A 23662-nucleotide genomic window follows, 5' to 3' on the forward strand; every position below is an offset into this window, starting at 1 on the left:
CCCTGGCAGAAGAGTATACAAGGCATTTATAAGTGAGTGAATACAAGAAGCCCTGGCAGGAGAGTAAACCAGGGAATTACATGTGTGTGAATACCAGAAGCCCTTACAGGAAAATGTACCAGGCAATTACATGTGTGAATATAAGGGAACAGAGAAATCCTGGCAGTAGAATATACCAGTTATTCGGACAACCCAAAGGCTAAAGATAATTGTTCCTAATCTAGGTATTGATCAAAAGGGAAAATCAGAATTGTTATTTTCAAGAAACTAGGAAGAACAATCCAGGGGAAGGGAAATACCCTCTGAATTAAGGAGTACAATCCTTGAAAGACATTTTGTTGAAAATTATTTATTGAGCTTTCCATATTTGAACATTTATAAAAGACTGATGGCCCAAAGCAAAGGCCAAAGATAGTTAAGTATCATTTTGGTATTAATCCAAAAAGAGACAAAAACTTTTGTTTGTAAAAAATAAAAAAAATAAAAAAACAAGGAGAAGTATTCAGGGGAAGGGAGACACCCCCCCTAGATTGAGGAGCAATTTTCCTGAAGAAACTTTTCATTGGAGTTATTTATTCCTTTTCCCATTTGAACATTTTTGAAACGCTGTAGGCCAAAGACATGATCCTTTTCACCTTAAGATTTGTTTCCTTAGAATGTGACAGTCAGAATAGTACTTTGGACACAGAACGGCTTTGTTTTTGACCTTCTAACAATGACAGAATCTTAGTCTTTAGTTTCGGTAGGGAAACACCTCGAGTGCGGGACAGCGAGGCATTTTCCAAACCCCTTTTATTTATCAATAGCAGTCTTTAGCCAAAACCATATCGAATATGTGCCAGAGTTTCCTCACCATACTATACTAATTCAAATGACACAACTAGCACAAACAACACCACACAACAAACCAACACAAGCAAACGAAGAGCAACTGGGGAGACAAGAAAACCGATACAAACACACAGAGGTAAACTAGGGACAGGTAAAAAAAAATGTTTTGTGGAGAGAACTAGGGTAAGAACACTTTGTTTTTTTAAAATTTTCTTTGGTGACATAAAATGAAAAAGGCAGAAAAGGAAAGGACAACATGTGCATTCTTTATATGGGAAAAGCTAACAACACAGTAAACAAACACTGATAGAAAGAGAGACAACAATTTAAACAAAAACTCTTGAGACCAACAAACTAGACAAAAATGAACTTGCATCTTCAACAACTTCAACAACTTCACAAAACTGCTCAAAACCCTTGCCCAGTTCTCCAAAAATCCTCCAAACACCCTGTCTGCCCATTCCCTCACAGACTGAAAACCAAAAAAGTAATAGCAATTGAACTGGGGTCAAAAGCCTTTAACAGAGTCTAGGGCTCTGGATAAACAAACTCAAACAAGCTCAACAAATAAGCCCAAGAGGGGTGTGATTGGTTGTATGAACCTGTAAAATAAACCTATAATTTGACCCAAGAATAGAAGTTCCTGATTGGATGAAGAATCATTGCGAGAATCCGAGAAGTCCACCGCAACTTCAACCATTGATTTGTCTGTGCCATAGCATGTCCCATAACTGGGATAACGGAAACATCTTCCCAAAAGAGATTTGAAGGGACTTTGGGTCCATTTGTGATAAATTCATCCAAGACTGATGGTTAGAAATCAATGTAGATAGGTCCACTCTAATCAAATGTCAGATAAGTTTATCAGATTGTTTTCTCATACCTCTTTTATTGATCAATGCTCTCTCTGAATGCGCTTAGAATTGATAAACCATTGTCTACAATGAGTTTTCATGTTCTCATGGTAGATCTGATAAGCTATAAAACTGAAGTAGACATAGCCATCAGCATGACATTACATATGTTATACTTTTTGGAGAATGTGTTTAAGGCAGTGTACCATGTCCCTCCATTTTTATGATTTGTTCTTTCATTTGTTTTGCCTTGAGCAGGTCTTACTTTTAAATTGGTGTTCATAAACCTCTCACACATATATCTTATGCAGAAATATAGGTTTCTTTGGTGTTAGTGACTATATAATGATAACTTAACTGCAGTGGGCTGTTATTGTGTCGAGCTACCTCCCAATTGTTAATTGGTACACAAAATATTATATTACCAAATTTCAAAGGTAGGCGGGTTCTGTCATAGTTGAAGGCAAAAACCTAAGTCCTAGGTCATACTTAATAAAGTTAGACCAATGCGACTATACCATGCACTTCTTAGCTCCCAAATAAAACCAAAACAAGAACCTGTGATGGGTGAATTAGTTACAGTACCAACATTGTTCCAAATCCCTAGTTGTAAAGAAATACACTAGAAGGTAAATTAAATCAACATATAAAGCTGTTGTTTTATAATATTCAGAACAGACATCCCACCAACACATGTTTCGGCCTGTAACAGGACTTCATCAGGGATAATGTTCAATCTACATACAAAAGACAGAAAACCATCAAAGCACTCTTTATCCCAACCAGTCACTGTTCCATTGTCAGGCTGGGTCCCCAGAAAGCCTGGTTTAGAGAATGCCCATCAATTATGTGGCTCCAGTGCTCCATTTGATACACAAGGACATCTGTAACTTGATACTTTGTGTTCAAGGTGGAAAAATAAACTCCCATTCTCTTTTCAGCAGCATTCTGCTGTGCATAAGATGCCTCTGCTATATTGACATTGAAATATGTCTGGTTCCTCATTCCTCTCCCATGTTCGGGTGCAGCCTCCCAATGGTACGAATTTATTTTTGAGCGTACATCAATCAATCTTAAAAAAATGTCCAATGCATGACATGGATGGTACTGCCATCTTGTGCTAATCTTATCAGCTGTTCCAGCACCCTACGTTTAAGTGTCCTCACAGCAGTAACTCAGATCACCCGCCCCTAAAGCTGACATCACTAGATGCTTACGACCCTTTTCACAATGCCAATGCACATCTCATATAAACATCCTCTGTGCGCAATCTAATGAAGTGTCTCCATGGAAATGCCAAGATGCCTCATTCCTCGACAAGTACAAACAAACCCTTTCGAATCACACAACATTGGAGTTTCTTTTTCCTTTGTGTCAGTGTATTTCATTTCGAGGCTCCCTGACTTGTTTCAGCTCTGTTCAGCTATCTTGCAAGTAAGACGTACTGAGAACACAGTCTAAAATGAATTAACTCAGAAATTACTTTTTCTTTAAACATTTCTTATATTATATCCAAATGTCTTTACCAAACCATGTTGTTATTATTATTATTATTATTATTATTATTATTATTATTATTATTATTATTATTATTATTATTATTATTATATTTAAATTCTACTTTAACATGGCATATTTTTTTACATGTGTCTTTGCAAACTTTCAAGGTTTGTGCCTATTATTCTTGTCTTTGCAAAATGGGTTTTTGTAACATGGCTGTTTCTTCTCTTGTCTTTAACATTTCATTTTAATTTAAAACCTCATTTTGTTGCTGTATACAAACAAAAACATTTGTATTGTTCTCACTGTTGATTTTGTACTTCTTCAATATTCAGGAACTATGGCAACAATTCAGCCCTACCAGTAGGAGCCGAATATTTAGAAGAAGAAATGCTTGAAAGAGAAAGAAGCCAAAAGAATGGGGTATCAGAGAAAAGTCGTGATGATCAATCACCGGCACCTCAACCCAGTTGCATGGAAGACGTTTCCAACTGGTGTACCTATCATCATTGTGAGGTTATGCTAACTGTTGTTGAGAACTGGTGTTGCAACACTCTGGCTGCTTGGCCTACATTGCCAAAGACGACACACCACTGCTATGTGTTACTGAGCTGCATGACTTCAGGGCAGCGTGTATTACAAGATCTGTGTTGAGAATGATGATGGTCCTTATGCACGAACTTCGAGCTACAGTTCGCCTTTGTAATTTAAGTAACAAGTACATTTAGTCTATATAAGTTGTATGCTCGACAATGGAGATGGCTAACATTTTATGTTGTTCTCCTACATTATTTTAACTTCGATGGATCACTGACAAAATATTCTTTCTGTACATTGAATACATTTCTCATAGTAATCTCATATCAAAGTATTCGTCACTAGATTTCACGTCTGAACAATTGCGTTTCTTTCACTTTGAAATTAAAAACAATATTTCCCTATGTCCAAAAATGTTTGCGCTGGAATGGGTGCTCGCATTTCTAATTGATCCCTACTTGACATCACAAGTAATTTACTCGGAAAGGTAACACTGCCTTATATTTTAGAAGGTAGTGCAAACAAAATAAATGCAATTATTGGGTTAATTCAAGTAAACTATTTCTGTATCTCTTACACAGGTCGTACAGGCTTGTGGCCAATCATGCATAAACATGGTGGATTCATGGAAGACTGGGATTTCTGCATTTGATGAGTAATACCTGCCTGTGTGGTTCAAGACATTCGCGAAAAATTCCCCAGTGACTACGGCCAATACAAGGGATTTATAGAGACAGTACCTTACCCGCAGCAGTACAATTGGTAGTTTGTCATTGCCATCCACCTTACCATAGTAAATAAAAAAATAAAATAATGAGTAAATATGAAAAGTTGTTGGATATTTTTTGTAAGTCAACAACACCTCCAAACATCTACGAGGATACTGAAAGATTGGTGTGCTTTAATAAGTTTACTGGCATATTGCTCTTGCCTCATCCACATCCATCCCCCTCTGGTCACTTCCACCATGTGGCTGTAGGCTTGCAAGGGGGTTAGGTGGATGAGAAGACTCAAGGTGCTAAATACCATGTACACACCAAAAGGTTCTTTTGCATGGGACCATTGGCCACTTGGCCACCCCAGACCTGACATCTCCAGACTCCCCTTTAAAGAACCCGTCCCTGCAATCTACATATGTCTGTGTCCTTAGGCTATGTTCCGGCCTATTACACACCCCTCTTACAAATCCATCCCCCCTCCGGTATCAATGGCATTTCGCATCTGTGGCTGTGCGCTTGCAAGGGGGCTCTGTGGATGGTAATGCTCAAGGTGCTGAATACCATGCCTCAAAGGGTTCTTTCGCGCGGGGACCATTGGCCACATGACCACCCAGACGTGGTGTTTTCAGACTCCACTTTGAAGACCCCGTCCCTGCAATCAACATATCACTGTGTCCTTTGACTATGTTCCGGCCCTTTTGTGCTGCACTCATCCACAGCCATCCCCCTACCGGTATTAATAGCAGTTTGCACCTGTGGCCATGCACTGACAAGAGGCTGGGTGGATGGAACTGCTCAAGATGCTGAATACTGTGTACACCTCAAAGGGTTCTTTCGCACAGGGACCATTGGCCACATGAACACCCCAGACCTGGTGTCTCCAGACTCTACTTTGAAGACCCTGTCCGTGCAATCTACATATCTCTGTGTCCTTTGACTATGTTCTGGCCTATTGCACTTCCCTCATGCACATCCATCCCCCTCCAATATCTTTCGCAGTTCACACCTGTGGCTGTGCGCTCACAAGGGGGCTACATTGGTGGGATTGAGGAGGTCAAACATTGGCATAGAGGCTGGGTGGGTGTGAACAAACACATCAGACATTCACATACACACCCACTTTGTAAGCCTTTAAAAATACTTTGAAAGTTACCATGAAAACATCTATGAAATCTACAACGGATATCATCATCTATACACTTTTAACCTTGCCTGCTGAATCGCCTCATCTTTTCTTCCAAGTAACACTTAGTGAACTATTGGTTTCTGGATGTCAACATTTTCTGCTTGGAAACTTTCTATTGCCTTATACTCAATGTACACCATATTCTCATTTTAATTTATCTCAGACTTCACCATTATCAATCATTCTATGTATTTTTATCTCTGGAATTATCACATAAAATCACAGATTATTGTTTCCAAATGTAATATTTCGTAGTCCATGTTTTCAATGCATGTTTACTTTAGGTGGCTCAAAGTTTGTTAAATGTACTAATAATATGTTTCTGCGTATAGTAGCATAATGATTTCTGACTAATTTGATGTGCTGTGATGGTTTGACCCGGTTACAATTTTTTTAAATGTAAAAGAAAGGTTACTATGAAAGCTATGTGATGGTTGATTTACTCACTGTGATACTTTATTAATTGTAATATTTATTTATATTTTTTTAACAGATCTTATGGACAATAAAACAATGCCTTCATGTATCGTTTTTGGCTGCCCTAATACCAGCCATGTCAAAAGTCATGGTACAGTGATGCATGCATTTCTAAAGGATTTCCATTTAATAAGAACATGGCTGTTGAACGGTGGATTGCCAGTGTCTGAGATTGAAAGCAGAGCCAAGGATGTCTTGGTTGATGTGAGGGGTAATCGATTCTGCATCTGCATTATGCACTTCATAGAAGATATGTACAAACCATCAAAGCACACTAAAAAGTGTCAACCCATACTCCTTCGCAAATGACTTCCCAATGCAGTTCCAACTTAATTTCAGCATGCGCTGATTCAGGTGAGTAGTGGACGATTAACTTTTTATGTATGTTGCTATGTACTAAATTGGTCTGTATACATATGTCTTCTGAATGATCATTCAATCTATTGAAATAGTGTGTGAAAAGGTAACATGATGAACACTGTTGAGTTTTTGGTACTATTTCCATCGCTGTTGTAATACACAAGTTCCTTTGTGACACAATGTACTTTAGTGTATGCATTTTTCACTTTAGACCACTTTGTGTATCCCGAGTTTAGGGATACACTAATAGTACATTGACATGGGAGCCTTTCTAAAGACATAGGGCCTCATTACATGTCAGGCGGAATGGGTTAATGGGCTAAGCTAATGGTGGCAGGCCCGTTAACACCATTCCGCCTGATTACGAGGTCCCCTCGCAGGACCGGGTAAGGACGCCTGGTAAAACCAGGCGTCCTTACCGGATCCCGCAAGGGGAAGATGGAGCTAACAACGGGCCGGTCGTAATCGGCCCATTGTTAGCGCCCTCTCCCATTCCCATTGAGCCCTATGGGGGCTCAAATGGGAATGGGGAAGGTCCGGGCCGGGTTCCCTGAGGGAGGAATTACCAGACCCTCCGAACTCGGAATGGCCTGGTAATTCCCCATTCAGGGAACCCGGTAAAGGAGCCCGGTTTGGCGGCAGCCATGGAGCTAATAGCTCCATGGCTGCTGTCAAACTCGTCATGAGGCCCATAGTGTACTTTAAAAATAGGTTATTTTGTTTAATGTGTTAATTACCATGTCTTTCTTTATGTAGACCACACTGATGGAAGTACAGACACGTCAAATATTCAATTGGGGAGGACAGGCGACATGCAGGTAAAATTATTTTAGAGTGTTTGTTGTGGTCTTAATAATAGAACCAATGTACCTTTTCTATTGATCACTGTTATGAATATATACAAATTAGAAAAAGGACAGAGATTCAACATCAACCACTAATCAGAGTCAACAGCACCCTCACTCAACTTGAAAGTCATTTTTTTAAAATTAATTCTTCAGATGCGATTACAAAATACACTAGATGGTCAAGTTCAGATTTAACCATATTTATCATTATTATGTATAATATTAGTTGTTAATACAAAGTGGCATGTAGGATTGTATCTAATATAGACCATATTTTGTATGTAACATTTTTTGTAATTTTGCTTTTACATCCTTATTATAACAATTACTTTGATCTGGGCGCTGCAACTAGTCTGGAGGATGAGGTATGTGAAGTGAGAATTTATTGAATTATATTAATAGTTGTTGATTAATAATATTTTGTCTGAAATTAAGATACGTGATAATTTCTTGACAATTTACAATAGGGTCAGCAAATTACAAAGCATTCAAACAGCGTTTTTTTATTTATCTCCCACACACATGCAACAATAAAAGTAAACCATCACACAAACTTGCTTTTTTCTGAATTACTTAAACCTGTTACTGTATGAAAGGTTTATGTTTTTGCTGCCTACCCAAAGCTGAATAGATTATAAAATAAAATAATAAAACAAAATACTTTAGGCGGCAACATTTTACTCACTATGTTTTGCAGGATGATCTCACACCAACTCCTTGTGACATCTCAGAATTTTATCAGGTACAATTTCAAATATGTATTTTTAAAACATCACCCATGCACAGTGTTCGACGTTATATTAATAAGAATGTAAAAATGGTATTCCAGTGATTAACCATATCTTTTTTCAATGTGTAACTGATATGGTAAGGTCGCCGATCATTAAAACAACTTTCTTAAGATGTACTTTGTGAAATCAAAGATTTTAACATTAAACTGTTTAACAATTGAACTATTTTTGTTGAATTTGTTATGTGCAAGGAATGTACTACTGGAGTGGTCGAAATTGAAGAGACGCTTGGACGAGAGGTACACATTAGATATTGTAAAGTATCAGTTATCAATCCTTTTAATTTCCATGCAATTGTATATATGTTTTAATATGGTTACATATGGAAATTAGGTTCCATTTGTAGATATATATGTGTTTCTTAAAGTGGAAGAGTAGATTGCTTGTTTTTCATTCATTTTCTAAATGCTGTTTTTCAGCTTGGTCTTGTGTCGTCAAATCAAAATTGACTGTTTCAAGGCAAATTACGTTGCAATTCATATATTTTGTATGTGTGCTATATATTAAACATGTTTAAATCATTAGAGGTCTAGGAAGAAGAGGAGCATAAAGGCTCAGAGAACAACACAAACTAATGATGTTGCTTGCCAAATCGATGTCACTTTGGAGCAAATACATTTTGAGGCTCAGTATGGTCTTCTCATGATTCAGAGTCATGATGCAGATGTCGAGTGGCCGGAATTTGAATGCAATGTCACCAGTGACTGATGAAAAGTTACCAATGATCATAGTTACAGCAGACAACATCACCCAGAAGAGACAGACAACACAGAAGATGTTTCAGAATTGATTGCAGACCAGTTCACACAATACACACCCTCTACAAAATGTAATTTGAAGAGACAATATTGTTCCCTGTTTCTGCAATACATGCAGAAAATTCAGAAATATCATAGATTTAAATAACTGAAGCATCTTCGCAATTGATAGACAAATGTGCTCATGATCTGGACTTCACTCTTCCTAGTGTGGAGGAAATGTCTACCACCTTTGAATCACAAATCACTGTACTGCAGGACGATTAGCTTAAGGGAGCCAAATAAATTGAATTCAACATTTTCAGAAGTGCATTTTGCGAGAGCAGTTGCAGTGGTGTGGTTCCCGGACAGATCCATGCTTACTTGGAACTTTGACTACAGTATTTTACTGGCTGAAATACTTGTAAGAGGACAAGCCCCGCCCACTAACCCCCTCAATCTCATTTAAACAGACAGCGTGCGCACATTTTCGGAAGAGCATTTTGCAAGAGCAGTTGTGGCAGTTGAGGTGGTTTAGTGGGTGTGGGTAATTGTGTTCCTTACTATTGCAGATTTATTTTCAATTGCCCATGTATGTACTCCATTTAACCACACGTTATGTAGGAGGTGAAAAACGTATTTGTGTCTTTGTTGCTGCTTTTCGCGTTTTTTGTTTTTTTGTGTTTATTCTATTTGTTTTGCCCTGCTAATCTATGTGCACCCATGCCGGGTGTATACACCCTTGTGTTTGGCATGCCTCTGTTAAAGGAGATGTCCAACCTGTTTGACGCCTCAAAAGTTATGTCCAAACGCTCAAATCATAGGATTAATTTAACACAGAGCCTGAATTCAACTCAATGAGGACGACAGGCAGCTGCAGTATCTGACATACATAGATTCTACCCCAATGAGTGCATTGCTATAGTTAAAACGCGCTCAGTTGGTAGTCACTTAGCAGGTGCTGCTTTGAATCGCAGTCTGAAGTGGACCTATGCATGCCTCCAGACTCTATAGTCGAGACCGGATTTCAGTTGGATATGATTCTGGTGGAATCAGGTGCCTCCTCCATGGAACTGGTGAAAGAGATTGTGATAATGGCCCAGATTCACTGGGAGCACACCCTCTCACTGCCTAATGAACCTGATAATTCTAGTGAGCCACCAAGGGTGACTCCACCGACCCCAAATCCTATGGGGCAACAAGTCAATTCACCACCGCTTGACCCAAATGTAACAGATGTTAAGAAGAGTGAGGAAATTACAGGCATGACTCCTCCCCCTCCTGTTAAACAATGCTCTAGTGATTTATCATAATCCTTGGCAATGTTTTTGACATCGGAGAGTGAGTCATCTGTGTTATCGATCTCATTTACTGAGCCAACTCCTAGGAGAGCTGGGATTCCCGATCCAGCGATATTGCCATCTGCCCCGAGTGCAGGATTTGAGATCACACTACAGTCTATGAATACAGCATTGTTTTCCCTTGCCAAACTATACGAGTGCCTGGACACAAGATTACAAGAGCAATCTAACATGCTATTACAAGTTTTACAATGGCAAGATGGCAAGGCGGCCGGTGAAAAGATGGGTGTGGAAAGATGTTGTGAAGTAAGAAAGGTACATTCTGTTGGAAGAATGGAAGGCTCAAACAATGATTCTTGTGAAAATAATGATGTTGTCTGCTTGACGAACGAGTCAGATTCTAATTTAGCACCTAAATTAAAGTCAACGTGTGAAGTTGCAAAAGGGCAGATAGAAATAATATAAAAACAAACAAACAACCAGAGCAGGCTGGAGAATAGTTCAAATGTGAGGGGTTGACAGAACAGTCTGCAGAGGTTTCTGACATGATCATACCCGACCCAATGGGAAAAATAGGTCTTCAGGACATGTTTGCAAAGTACAAAAGGAAATTGATTAACACACTGTGCATAAAAAAAGTAAAAACACTAACATGCCGGCTTCCTTGAAACGCTCAAGTATTCACCAATTTGTTAAGATATCCTTGCCAAAACCCTCCTCGGAAATAGCAAGTACAGCGGTCATGAACAAATATCATAAAATAGCACAGATTAAATCTGATCTAAGGACAAATTTAAAATGATCGAAAGGAAAAGCACCCTCAGAAGTATGTTTAGAATATGCCCCACTAGATACCCTACTCAAGGTAGTGGAATTAGATCAGAAGTCTGGGGATCTATTATCCCTCCCGCAGTCGGATTTTGCGACTCCAAATATAGGAGCACATAGTGATCATCCAATGTACAATGTAGCAAGTCATCAATAACCAGGGTAGCTATCCCTCGTCAAGTAGAACAAAGAAATATCATCAGGGAGGGAGCAATCCTGGTGCAGTCATAACTGTTAACTTCAGTACGAGCCTGGAGCAAAGAAGATAGAAAATAGCTAGGTCATTGGGTATTTTCATATCTGGCCTCCCTACGCAAGCCTCTACTGCAAGAAGTGGGCTGCTACGATCTCTTCCTGGAACACAACCGGGACCTCTCTTGCAGAAAGCTGATTGGAATCATGGACAACGTGGAAATGATGAGAGTTCCTCCTATAGTTGAGTTAAAGCGCTGTTTATGCAAAAACATAATAAATACGACAAGAAATCTGCCCATTAATTAATTATGCAATGCAGAGTTAAACCTTTACCAGACTACAATTTAAATAGGACAAGTGTGCTGAATATCATGAGCGATATTACAAAACTGGAGGATCTATGCTCTAGTGACATCGAACTGATAGAGTTCATAGATGAGCATAACCTGACCATTGTAAAACTCTGGATGTCATTGGGTGTGTAGAGGAGGTGCCAAGCTCGATTCGCACTCCAACCACCCATTTTGAAGTACCAGGAACGTTCACGCCGAAATATGTAACGTATGATGAGCAAATAAATCAGCAGAGAGCCGCAGTTGGGCTCTGTCCAGTGCCTATCAGAATAACAGCACCTGTTGAAGTACCAACACCTAAGAAAACCTGGATAGTAAGGTACCCACTGAGAAAACCATATCGACAAGTGAGACAGAATGACGATTGTCAGAATGCAATACCTGAAGAAGCTAAAAAGATACTGAAGGTAGACGAATGGTGACGTCATAAGATCCCAGACTGACTAACATACAGAAGATATAACGACCTGAGAATGATGACAAACGAGACGAAATACCATGGATAAGTGACATCCTGTGCATAAAGCGAAACAATTGATGTCAAGATGTCAGAAAATTACGCCATATGCATGATGAAGATATTCAGTTAGTTTAAACGTGTACATATGCAAAGTAACCGCAAAAAGCACAGAAATCGTGAGGCTTGCTTATGCTTAGTAGTAAGATAGATTGCGGCAAGCGCCACCTGTACATATCTACTTCAAAAGAGCACTTTATATAAGTATACTTCCACTACGCACAAGAGCAGAATCAACCAAAGGTTACCAAAGGTCTTAAGAGGAGAGTTTTGCAGCAAACAAATCGAGAATTAAAGACAGAGAGAAACTCAGACAAATGTAACCATGCCAAGAAGCCAAGGTCGTATCAGCTGAACAGTGGATACAATTAAAGTGAGGAAGAACAGAGTATCAGATAAGCCACAGATGGCAGACGACTGGCAGAATTCAATCAAATATATGAAATTGCATGAAGGAAAGGCTGATTTCACGGTGTTGGAATCACATGACCAGACCAACAGGAAGGGATGAAACTTTCACACCTACGCATGGACCTTTGCCATACACAAACACCTTAACTTTCCCAGACCAAGAAGCAGACTCGAGGCCAACCACAAAGAAATAATTGACACATGACCACTGAGGTGATGATTGATTGTAACAATAATCGAAGGGAAGCTGGGGTGCAGACAAACTCCCTGCACCTGGCCGGCTATTCGACACGCTGCTAATTACAAGTGGAAACGTATGAGTGGGGTGGATGCCAACCAAATCAGTGGACCATGTAATCTAGGGTCCTATAGTTAGTAGAACCAATGAGACGTTGTACTTTTAGTGAGGTTTACAGTAGCCATTTTGAAGGAAGGGCTTATTTGCCCCACCTGACATTGTTTATCCAATCCCCGTTACCATATACAGACATAGGGCCTCATTATGACCCTGGCGGTATGGGTTTAACGGTGCCGGTAGAGCTGCCTGTGCCGTTAAACCCATACCGCCCTATTACAAGGTTCCCTTGCGGGACCCGCTCTGGATGTCTGGTCAGACCAGACATCATTTGCGGGTCCTGCGAGGGGACTAGCATGTTAACAATGGGCCCGTCATTAACAGGCCCGTTGTTAACATGCTCCACATTCCCATTGAGCCCTATGGGGCTCAAGTGGGAATGGGGATGGTCCGGGTCCAGGTTCCCTGAATGGGGAAATCCCAGGCCCTCCAAAGTCAGAATGGCCTGGTATTTCTCCATTCAGGGACCACGGACCCAGACCTGAGTGTTCGAGGCAGCCATGCCCTTTTTTTTTGTAAAGTTTTTATTATTTTTTAAAACAAACAAACAATACAAACCAAACTAGCAGCGTTATTTGCGACAGACACATGAACATCAATTAATGAACACCACTGCTCCCCTAATCCCTCCCCCCTCAAGAGCTTTTTTATCTTTCTCATTCTGTATCTGCTGCGTGTGGCAGGGTATCGCTTTCTTCTGAGACTGCAGAATCCGTTATTGTGCCAAAAAGTCCTGTTATTAACACTCTCCATGCCATCAGGGTACCCACTTCTTCTTCCCCAGACTTGCTACATGCCTCCTGCCATACTACCATTTCAGCCTCCGCCCATTTTTGCAAATCCCGCCACCATACCTCGACCAGTGGCTTATGGCACTGCTTCCAGCCCATGGCAATCCTTCGTTTTGCAAGCACATATGCCAGGTCTCTCAGTTTCCCAACATGTTTAGTATTCCGTGGTCTGGGAAACCCTCCCAACAGGCAGACCCAGGCCGTATCTATATTGAGCGTGACCCCTTTGTCTGCTAGTTTTTGTGCCACTTCCCCCCAAAAACTCTCAATCACTGGGCAAGACCAAAACATGTGTGTCATATCAGCATCTTCCTTATCACATTTTGGGCACGCTTGTCTTCCTGCATTTACAAACTTAGATATTCTCATCAAGGTCATATAGGGTATGTGCGTTATGTACAACTGTATTTGTTGCAATCTGGCATTTCTGGACACCTTCTTGTGGTATCCCATAGCACGCTCCCACATCCCATCAGTCATCTGTGCTCCCACCTCCGTTTCCCAATCCAGCCTCAAATGCGTCAAAACCTTCCCCACCCGGGTCATCACCATCTCATACAGTCTAGAGATCTCGTGCCCTCCCTCTGACATGTCATATATTGTCCCCATGGTGGCGTCTGGCTCCTCTGCCAGTACAGTCTCAGGCCAGGTTTTACGAATAATCTGCACTAGCCTCAGATACGTGACATATTGGCCTCTGTGCAAGCCTGCCTCTTCCCCCAATTCTTCAAAATCCTTAATGACCCCCTCTTGCCAGACATCTCCCAATGTAACCAGCCCGACCGACTCCCAGTAGGTCCTGATTATCATTCTTAGTTGATTGTCTTCCCCTGCCAAGGCCACCAGCGGCACTTGCGGGGAACACGGGTACGGGTTCTCCATCAGTCGGAATACTCTACGCCACATCTTCCACCCAAGCAACATCATACCCGTGCGCTCCTTCATTTCAAGTCTAGGCAGCCAAATAATTTCCTTTAGGTAAAACAGAGTGCAGTCCTGTCCAAACAGCCTAAATTCAGTTACCTCATCAGAAAGCCATTTGGCTACATATTGCAACTGACCAACTACATAATAGGCCTCAAAATTTGGCAGCTTAATACCCCCTCTGTCATAGAAGTTCTGCAGCTTCCATAGCGCCACTCTATTCCGAGTGCCATGCCATAGGAAGTCTCTGCACATGCTATTCAGCTTGGCAAAAAACTTTTTAGGTATCATGTACGGAATATTACTGAAAAAATGTAATAGCCTGGGCAGGACCACCATTTTGAGCATCGCCCCCCCCCCGTCCCATCATCGCCAGCGGCAACTTCTCCCAAAACTTCATATTTATACAGATTTTTCCCACAGCCACCTCGGTATTATGCAAATGTTCCTCCTCTACCGTGTGATACACATCTATTCCGAGGTAGCAGATTGAGTCAACCGCCCATGGTACCGACAACACTGGCAACCACTCCAGAGGGGCTCCTCTGTAGCTACCCAATGGGAACATGCTCGATTTTTGGGGGTTCACCGCTATGCCGGACAGTTCTGCATACCTTTCCATTACCTCTAGAATATATTGAAGATTTTCCTCCGGATATTTCAGATATAGTAGCAAATTGTCAGCATATAAGGATATTAGGTGTTTCTCTCCCCCCACATCAATGCCTATCATGTCATATTGTTGTCTAAGGTACACTGCTAGGGGCTCCAGGGACAGAATATATAACATCGGGGACCAGGGGCACCCTTGTTTGGTGCCTCTGCTAAGTTGCCATCTCTCGGATATCACCGATCCTGTGCGCACCCTAGCCAGCGGTTCACTGTATAGCAATTTCGCCCACCTAACATAGCCCGGCCCCATCCTATATTCCCTCAGGGCCTCCAGCAACCATGGCCACCTCACTGAATTGAAAGCTTTGACTGCATCTAGGGACACAACCGCCATTTCACCCTTGCTCCTGTTCCCTTCTTCAATCACCCGGTGGAGTCGCCTATGGTTGTGGGTTATATTTCTGTTGGGGACATAATCTGTCTGGTCCGGGTGTATCCGTTTGCTAATAACTCTAAGCAGCCTATTGACCAGGACCGCCGTCAATATCTTGCCATCCTGGTTCAACATTGACAAAGGCCTATAGAAGCCGCAGCTATGCCCTGGCGTGTTGGGCTTAGGAAGCGGTATAATTATCACTTCTCTAAGCGATTCCGGCAGCTGGCCCACCTCAAAAGACTCATTGAGCATTTCTAGCATAGGGGGGAGTACCTCCTCTCTATATGCTTTATAAAACTCGCTAGGGAGTCCGTCCGCACCCGGGGTCTTACAGGTGGGCAACTGCTTCACCACCTCCTCCAATTCCTCTAAAGTGATTGGTGTATCCAGCTCCTCCCTTTCTTCAGCACTAATCTTAGGTAATTCCATGTCTTTTAAAGTTTCTCTTATCTCCTCTCGATTGCCCCCCCCTTTTGTCCTCATATAATGCCCTGTAATAGTCTGAGAATGCCTCATTGACTCCCTCTTGGGTGTCGACTACCTCCCCATCCTCTCTGGTTATCGTCCTAATCGGGGGCGTAGGGGTTTCGCTCTTATATAACCACGCCAACAGACGGCCGGTTTTATCCCCACCTGCATGTTGCCTCTCAACATACTTCTTATAGTTAAGGTTGCAGAGCCTTTCCCAAAGCTCTGCACACCGCTGCTGCAGTTTGAGTACAAGTTCCGAATCCCCTTCAGTACTGCCAGCCCAGAACCAGAGGCGAGTGGTCCGACAGGACCCTCGCTTTGTAGTCTATTTGGGTGGTCTCTATCACCACATCTGGCGTGGCAAAAAAATAATCAAGTCTTGTATGCAGTTGTTGCGGGGCTGAGTAATGCGAGTACTGTGTTTCATTAGGATGTTTCAGCCTCCAAACATCTGCCAGCCCAAAGTCGTCGAGCAGTGTCTGCAATGCCCTGGCCGCTGGGGTGGGCCTATCAATCTTATCATCGGATCTGTCTGCCTTGGGGTTGAGCACGCAGTTTAAATCTCCTCCCCAAATAACCGCTCCTCCCATACACGCACCCAGGTTGGTACACAGAGTCCTAAAATATGCTGCCGTATTTTGATTGGGGGCATACGTATTTATAATGCACACCTCCCTATTCTCCACCAGTGCCTTCAATATGACCAACCTCCCCTCCGTATCCACCACCTCTTGTGTAAGTTGGAGCGGAACGTGCGGTGCCACCCAGACCAACACTCCCCTAGCATAGGCAGAATAGGGAGAGCCTACTACAGTACCTCTCCACTTCTTCCCCACCAGTTCCAATTTTTGCTGGGTTAGATGCGTCTCCTGCAACAGTGCAATATCAATCTTCTGTCTTTTCAAATACATCATGGCTTTGTTCCTCTTTAAGTAACTATTGAGTCCCCTGACATTCCATGTTACGATCTTAAGGTCCCCCATCGCTCATGAGTGTCCTCCTCCCTTCCGTGTAGCGAATCGCCCTTGCCCACGCGATACAGATACAGCCCTCCACCTTTACTTGTAGCTTCTTATACAAACTCAAACTCCCCATAACTATATACACCACGAATTCCCCACTTTCCTCCCCACCCTCTACCCATCCCTTCCCCAACACCACACACCCCAACTGCTGCCCAGCTCCATCCTCGGAACTCAGGCACCCCCACATCTAGCCCTGCAAGCACCAAACAATGCCCAGAGCTCAGTAGGGTGAAGTCGCCCTAATGGCCACTTAACTAAAATTACTAAGCCCGCTCTGCAAGGCTCCCCTAAATATAATAATAGTTACAGTGCTCATAACCTCTTGTGCAACAGTCTGACCTTCTCTCCCGAAGGCCGCGCAAATGACTATAATCAAGTCCCATGGATCCGTGCAGTGCCATCTTGTGGCACCCTCCTCGTGCACTACTTATCTCCTCCATCTCCTCTTCCCGTCCGAACGCCAGGCTCCTGGGGACATCCCTGCGCATCGAGCCATCCCATGGCATCCTCCGGAGTCTCAAAAAACAAAGTTTTGTGTTTATGAAAAACTTTCAATTTTGCCGGATACAGCAACATGTATTTGTGGCCCGCCTCTCTCAGTCTCCGCTTTACCGTCCCAAAGTTCATGCGGCTACGCTGCACAGACAGGGTATAGTCCGGGTAGGCTGTGATGTTTGCCGCTCCCCGTGTAATCATTCCTCCCTTGCGGAAGTGTTCCAATATCCTCTCCTGGTCCCGGTAATTAAGGATTTTGGCTATTACTGGCCTAGGCGGGTTTCCTGGCGGCGGCCTCCTTGTTAGAGCTCTATGCGCTCGTTCCACCGCAAATCCTTGAGATAAGGCTCCTCCGGGTATCTCCTGCAGCAGCATAGACTCAATGAACTCCGTAGGATCATGGCCCTCCGATCCCTCCGGCAGGCCCACGATGCGAATATTGTTTCGTCGGGCACGTCCTTCCGCCTCCTCCGCTCTGCTCTCCAAGTTGCCCACTCTCTGTACCAGGGCATGCAATTCGGCCTTATGGGAGGCACAATCTGCGGTATTCGGGCTCACCTCTTTCTCGAGGGTGTCTGTGGGCTCCGCCAAGGCCCTGACGTCCTACCGGAGTAGATTCACTTCCTCCTGCACCTCTCCGACCTTAAGGTCCAATGCCGTTTTCAACTCTGTGACGGCCAGTTCAAGTTTATCTTCCCAGGCCGCCTTTAAGTCTGCAATCGCAGCTAGGACCTCTTGGTTAGTGCCCGTCGCCGTCATGCCACCTGTAGGCGACTTGTCCTTACTCTTGGAATTTTCCAGACCAGGGGACGTCTTAGCGAAGTCGTCCAAGGTGGGCTGCTTCGCCTCCGGCCTCACCGTTCTACTAGACATGACCCAGAGGACCTGTGTTCTGCACAAGTTACAAATGCGCACACAGTACGCCTCTATCGCTCGATCATCGTGCGGCCTGCTCCTTCCTTTGTTCCGGTCGTTGGTCGGCCATTCTGTGTCGTCTTTCGTCTCCAGCGCTCCTTATCTTTTTTGCACAAAACTCCACCGCCGTTCTTCCCACACCTTCCAAAAGTTCACCAAGCGCGGTCAGACCATTCACACACCGACATGTGTGTTTACAGCAGTCGTAGGCACATTGTTGCGCACTATTCTGCCAGGATCATTTCAGGATCTCGGGAGCTCCTCCAGAGCACGTCCTCCTACATGGCCCTCGTAGCCACGCCCCTGAGGCAGCAATGCCCTTTTTAAGGGCATGGCTACCCCCAAACTCGTGATGAGGCCCTTAGTACCTATATTAAAGTTACCTTCCTAAGAACCAATCAAGTTGCATGCTAAGTTTTGAGAGTCACACGTCAGTGATGACAAGTTTTTGGTATAAATGTTATGTTTTTTCTGAAATTAAGTGGCGTTGAAGCGAGAAGGAAGATCGAGCAATTGCTGATATTCATTGAACTCCCCGTTTTTTGTACTTGCCATTAAACGGACTCCCTTTGCCAAACTATTGAGTTGTCATTATTTATTTGGTGCAAGAGTACAAATCTGCATCCCCATCCATCTCAAGGGTACTGCTGCTCATCTTAAAGTGCTGTTTAAAAACCACCAGTCCTATGGGCCGGCTGGGGTCCATCCTGCAACTTTGTAGCAGAGATTGATGGTTTTCCATTAGAATCGATTAGATAAGACACCCATTGGCGTCAACATAAGTAACTTTGGGTCCTCAGCAATATCAGGAGCCCTTTCCATCAGGCTGAGTAGAACGAGAGGCTCCCCGTAGATAGTGGTTAGTCTAAGTAGAAACCCTGCAGGTTAGGTCTGAAGGGACCTTTGCTTTCCCCCATTAACCCCTTCCCACTTCTACGAGCAGCTGATCGGACAAACGGCATGGAGAGGCGGTAACGAAGGCGGTGATCCCGAGCGTCTGGAGAGGAAAATAATGCGAACGGTGAGTGAAAAAAAACTGAATACTTTGGCAAAAAGTTGCATGCCTTAGAACAAGTAAAGAGAAGGTAACAGAGGGAGGTGGTACAAAAATAACATCGGAGTAAGAGTATAATGTATATATAAGGGGAAAATATTGACTCGAGGGTGGCCGAGAAATAGAGAGAGATACCGGGAGGATACCCGAGAAATAGAGAGAGGAGTATACGCCCAGATACCTAGGTTTTAATATAGCACTAGAAGAAGCCTGCATTTAAAGTCCTGAATCAATAGGACGACGTTGACCACCAGAATTGATTAAAGGCAATCTGAAAGAAATGGGATTTCATTCTATGTCGTAATAATAATAGGGACAGAAATGCATCTGAGGAAGCAGATGGCATGAGATTTATGTAGCCGCAGGAGTCTGTCTAGTCTGTCGTGTCTGTCTTGTGTTTTTCTTTTTTCTGACGACACAATTTTTGGGGGAAATAGCATGACAATTGTGCGATTGAATAGACAAAATGTTGTATGACATGAATTGATGGTTGTTGTTTGAAAAAGTAAAAGTACATTTTTTTGTGAAAAAAACAGATTGGAGCTTGCGACGATTGGTTCTCGCACATATGGTTTATTTTGTTTGTGAAACGTAAAGCATAACGAAGTGTTATATATAAGGAGAGGATAAACAGATTTAAGCATGGAAGACGTTACCCCATTAATACACTTGTGCAAACAGTTGCCAAAACATGCACCTAAACTGAAGAAGTACAGTGCAGAATGGGTTAAAGGAACCGCAAACAAAATTTTTTTCTGCCATGGCCCCAAGGCGGATCGCTATCTAAAATGGTCCTGCAACACATGACAACATATTTACATGCCACTTATACTGGCAAAAAGTTAGATAACACCTAGCTAGTTTAGAGCTTTGGAAGATGCACCAAGAGGAAAAGGAGGAGGAGCCACCATTAAATTGGATACTTAACATATGTACAGAGGGGGGTGAAACGCTTTCTGCGCCACCTGCCCCATCTGAAACAAGAAGCAAAGCTAGTAATGATGAAGGATTATACGCGTTGAGGGAGCTTAAAGCATCCACAGGATATAGCAACCCGTCATATCATGCATCAACGCAAAGTAGTGACGAAAGCCCAGAGAAAAGCAGAGGTGGAGATATTGCCTCCAAAGTCCCGAGCCACAAGGAAAGACGCGTAAAATAAAAAGGAGATCACACAGAAGCAAGTACATCTCTAGATACAGGTAGAGAAGGAAAGAGATGGAAAGGAGATGAGGATAGGACTGATGACATGGCATTTACACAGAACAACTGGATGGGAGGTCTGATTTTATTGAAACTCAATGGTAAAGGCATTGAGGATATGAGACAAAAGGAGAGCCAGAGGATTTAAAAAGGAAAGAGAAGGAAAAGGAAAATGGGTTGAGAGATGAAGGAATCAGAAAAAAGGACAGACAGACACGAGAGCAGTTATATTGTGAAGAGCAAGAAAGGAAACAAGATCATAAGCAGAGAACAGCTAATGATCAGGACAGGCAGGAACAACAGAAAATAGAAGAAGAACAGAAAATACGGGAGAAGAGAATAAAAAGACAAAGGGATGAGGAAATACACAGGGCAAATGAACGAAGAGATGCGAGGAAACAAGAAGAAGAAAGGGTCAGAGCGGAAGCGAGGAAGCGCAGAGAGTTTGATGACAACATAGAACGTAAGCGAAGACAAAGAGCATGGGATCTTGAATATCTGGAAAGAGAGGTTAAAAAACCCGATCCAGTAGTAGACTGGGAAGACATAGAAGAATTATTTCCTGAGTACGATTTAGTACCAGGTACATCTAGGGCAAATATGGAAGATGACTTTGACACCAGAAGAATCGGAGAGACGATCGATAGAATATATGATGAAATGGGGCAGGTACCCCAAGGGAGGGGAGAGGACGAGCGTCTGGAGAGCACTCAGTTGTATGACACTGAGGACGCCTCCCAAAGTAGCAGAAATAGAGAGCTGTCCCTAGATAGGTTGATGCTAAACAAGAATGAGCAGGATGAGAGAAGTTGCACAAGTTGGGCACAGACAATGTCAGACGCAGAAAGAGAGGAATGTGAGGAAAGAGAAGATTAGAGAAGACGCGAAAAACACTTCTCTAGAGGAAAAGGAATAAGATGGTCAGATTCTAGTGGATCTGCACCAAAGATATCAGAGTCAGCCACACAATCAGACTTACACGAAAGAGTATTTTACGGTCAGTGGGGGTGTCTCCACTACCCTATGTGAGCAGACTAAGGACATTGCCAGGTAGACAGAGATGCAGGAATATTACCCGTGTAGTGGATAGAAAAATGATGAGGGAGGAAAAAGACTGCCATGTGTTACAATTCCCGTTAATCAAAAAGGGAAGAACGAGGCCACAGTATATACCCTAGTCACACATGTATCGAGAAAATCTGAAAAATAAGCTTCCAATGTTAACACCGGGAGCCGGAAAATGGATACATGAGCTGGAAAAGATGACGGGAGGGAACACGTTAGCTATCAGGGATATTAAGGGTCTTCAATCGCCATACTTGGTGATAGAGCTGACGATCTGTAGACATGTGCAGTTTAAACTGGCATGACTACAGTTAATACTGTGCATGATGGAGCGCTGTTTAACAATTGCAGACCCACGGTAAGGAAAGCATTACGATTGCTATACTCGGATACTTCAGACATGGGAGCTATAATGAAACGTAAAATGAAGGAGTCCGAGGATCCTTTGCTTTACATCCAGAATTCCCAAGACACCTGGGTGCTGGAAACTCGTGAATCTTGGGGGAAATCCATTCCCATGTTTTACCATATATTATGCCAAGGGCTGCCAGATCAAGTACAGAAGCAGCTCAAGAAATTGGTAGGTATAGAGGCCAAACCGTGGTCTGAAATACAATTGACCATAGCACACTATTGCAGGCTGCTGCAAGAGAAAAATCGCAAAAAACAGGCTGCACGAAAAGCTGAAGAGGCAAAATTAGTACAGAAGCAATTGTCAAAATATGCCATTGAAGGGGTAATGATAACTAACACAGATGGATCAAACATACAGTAGGTCAATAATCAAAGGCAGGGTGATCAAGGCAATAACGGGTTTTCCCAAGGGGGAGAGGCTTTTGAGGAAGAGGATGGCAGAGTAATCAGGGAGGTTTTCAAGGTAATCAGGGAGGTTCCCAAAACATGCAAAATGGCAATCAGGATATGTCAAACAGGCAAATAATCAGACCACTGCCAATATGTTGGACGTGTGGGATGACAGGGCATCTAGCACGCACATGCAGAAATCAAGGCATGGTGCAAAATGACCCAAGAACAAGAGTAGGGATGGCAAATCTACCTGTGTTTTTACAACAGCGTGGAAACGGAGTTGCACAAAATCACATGGTGGAGCATCAAGCACCGGGAGCACAGCAACGCTTGCAACCTCAGAAGATGACACATTTTCCGCAAGGACAGTCTCAACAGTCGCCAATGCAACTGTTACAAACAACAAGTACAGGACAGGTACTGAATTCTGGAATGAGAAATAACACTGGTGATAGAGGAAGTCCATTCACTCAACATGGGACAAAGTTATATATGGATTAGGACAGCTCATTGGGAAACCTGATGTGTTCTATCCTATCAGTGACACCAAACCCTCACAAGGAACCAAGGGTAGATGTCCTTATAGGGGATAAAGAGTGTTCTTTCTTAGTTGACACAGGTGCAACACGCTTGTGTATACGTCAAGGCAAGTTTTCTTAGTCCGGCGATGCCATAAATACTCAGGGCTTCACAAGAGCAACAAGTTCTGTTCCTTTTACAAAAGAACTTCCAATTTCTATTGGAGAATGTGACATGAATGTGCCCCTGCTGTATTCAAGGCAAACCCCAGTAAATATATTGGGACGAGACCTAATGACAAAGTTAAACATGACAATCTCATTCACCGAGAAGGGCATAGTATGTTCAACTCCAGGAATGCATTATTCAAACGTATGCAAAATGATTAGAGCATACACAGGATAGACAGCTATGAGAGCTGTTCCATTGGAACCAGAAACATTCACGTATGGAGCGCGCATATTTATTTCATGGCTACCAGGCCTTGTAGACAAACCAATGAGAACCCCAGATGAGTTCCATTCCTATTTAGGCCAAGAATACCT

Source organism: Ambystoma mexicanum, chromosome 4p (genome assembly GCF_040938575.1).
Source record: "Ambystoma mexicanum isolate Mex_15411 chromosome 4p, UKY_AmexF1_1, whole genome shotgun sequence".
Lineage (NCBI taxonomy): Eukaryota > Metazoa > Chordata > Amphibia > Caudata > Ambystomatidae > Ambystoma > Ambystoma mexicanum.